The following is a 2,407-nucleotide window of genomic DNA, read 5'->3' as shown; positions in this document are numbered from 1 at the left end:
CAGTGTCATGTCTTTTTGCCTTTTTATACTGTTCATGGGGTTCTCAAGGCAAGAATACTGAAGTGGTTTGCCATTCCCTTCTCCAGTGGACCACGTTTTGTCAGAACTCTCCACCATGACCCATCAGTCTAGGGTGGCCCTACATGGCATGGCTCATAGTTTCATTCCATTAGACAAGGCTGTGATCCATGTGATCATCTGATTTAGTTTTGTGAAAAACATTATTGGTACTATGATAGGGATTGCATTGAATTTGTAGACTGCCTTGTGTAGAAATGGTCATTTTAGCAATATTAATTCTTCCAATCCATGAGAACCAAATATCTTTCCACTAGTTTGTGTTATGTCATTTCTTTCATCAATGTATTTTAGTTTTCCAAGTAACTTTCTACGTTTATCCCTAGGTATTTGTATTTTAATCACTCTGATGCAATTGTAAAAGTGATTGTTTTCTGTTTTTATTCCTGAGTTTTCATTGTTAGCATATAGAAAAACAGCAGGTTATATATATTAATCATTTTTAGAAATGAAATTTATTGAAAGCTTTTTTTGGCCTTCCATTCAGTTAGGGTATCTTAGTTCCCTGGTCATACAAGAAATGCTTTGGCTTTTCATTGTTGAACATGATGTTAACTGTGGGCTTGTCATATATGACCTTTATTATGTTGAAGTATGTTTCATCTATTCCTACTTTGTTAAGAGTTTTTAATCATAAGTGGAGGCTGAATTTTTCAAAAGTTTTTTCTGTATCTATTGAGATGAAAATATAATTTTTGTTCTTCAGTTTGTTAATGTGATGTATCACATTGTTTGATTTGTGAATATATTGAACCATCTTTACATCCATGAAATAAATTGTATCTGATCATAGTATATCATCCTTCTAATGTATTGTTGAATTTAGTTGGCTAATATTTTGTTGAGAGTTTTTTCACCTATGATCATCAGAGATATTGGCCTGTAATTTTCTTTTTTTGTGGTGTCTTTCTCTGGTTCTGGTATTAGGGGAATACCGGCCTTTAGACAGGTGTTTGGAGAAGGCAATGGCACCCCCCTCCAGTACTCTTGCCTGGAAAATCCCGTGGATGGAGGAGCCTGGTGGGCTGCAGTCCATGGGGTCACACAGAATCAGACATGACTGAAGTGACTCAGCAGCAGCAGACAGGTGTTACCAGTTGAAAAGGTGTTGAAAAGGTTTCTTTACTCTCTAATTTTTTAGAATAGTTTGAGAAAGGTAGATGTTAACACTCTTTAAATATTTGAAGACGTCATGTCTTAGACTTTTGTTTGTGGAGAGTTTTGCCTCTTGATTAAATTTCATTACTGGTCATCATATTTGTTCCTAATTCAGTTTTGGGAGACTGTATATTTCTAGGAGCTTATCCAATTATTCTACATTGGTCTTTTTATTGGTCTATAATTTTATTGAGATTCTTTGTCCTTTTAAGGTGTTGGTTATAATTTCTTCTCTTTCTTTTCTGATTTTATTTATTTGGGCTCTCTCTCATCTTTTTTTGATGAGTCTTATTAAAATTTCTTTTGAAAGAACCAGCTCTTATTTTCATTGATGTTTTCTATTATCTTTAAGTCTCTAATTTATTTATTTTCACTCTGATATTTATGAATTCTTTTCTTGTAATTACTTTGGGCTTTGTTCTTCATTTTCTAATTTCTTTAGGTCTAAAGTCAGCCGGGAGAAATATCAATAACCTCAGATATGCAGATGACTCCACCCTTACGGCAGAAAGGAGAAGAACTAAAGAGCCTCTTGATGAAAGTGAAAGAGGAGAGGGAAAAAGTTGGCTTAAAACTCAACACTCGGGTGCTCGCTTCGGCAGCACATATACTAAAATTGGAACGATACAGAGAAGATTAGCATGGCCCCTGCGCAAGGATGACATGCAAATTCGTGAAGCATTCCATATTTTTAGAGGACACTAATAGATGGAGAAATATACCATGTTCATGGATTGGAAGAATCAATATAGTGAAAATGAGTATACTACCCAAAGAAATTTACAAATTCAATGCAATCCCTATCAAGCTACCAGCGATATTTTTCACAGAACTAGAACAAATAATTTCAAGATTTGTATGGAAATACCAAAAACCTCGAATAGCCAAAGCAATCTTGAGAAAGAAGAATGGAACTGGAGGAATCAACTTGCCTGACTTCAGGCTCTACTACAAAGCCACAGTCATCAAGACAGTATGGTATTGGCACAAAGACAGAAATATAGATCAATGGAACAAAATAGAAAGCCCAGAGATAAATCCACACACATATGGACACCTTATCTTTGACAAAGGAGGCAAGAATATACAATGGAGTAAAGACAATCTCTTTAACAAGTGGTGCTGGGAAAACTGGTCAACCACTTGTAAAAGAATGAAACTAGATCACTTT

General features: G+C 35.1%; 1 non-coding gene across 1 annotated transcript; it reads left to right on the top strand.

The window, feature by feature from the left end:
• Positions 1 to 1,822: 1,822 nt before the first annotated feature.
• On the top strand, positions 1,823 to 1,929 carry LOC120859000. Its single transcript, XR_005720016.1, has one exon. It is a non-coding gene; the product is annotated as a U6 spliceosomal RNA (small nuclear RNA).
• Positions 1,930 to 2,407: the final 478 nt, after the last annotated feature.

This window comes from Oryx dammah, unplaced genomic scaffold, assembly GCF_014754425.2.
Source record: "Oryx dammah isolate SB20612 unplaced genomic scaffold, SCBI_Odam_1.1 HiC_scaffold_29, whole genome shotgun sequence".
Taxonomy (NCBI): domain Eukaryota; kingdom Metazoa; phylum Chordata; class Mammalia; order Artiodactyla; family Bovidae; genus Oryx; species Oryx dammah.
The sequence above is the reverse complement of the archived record's forward strand: the minus strand, read 5'-3'. Positions and strand labels throughout refer to the sequence as shown.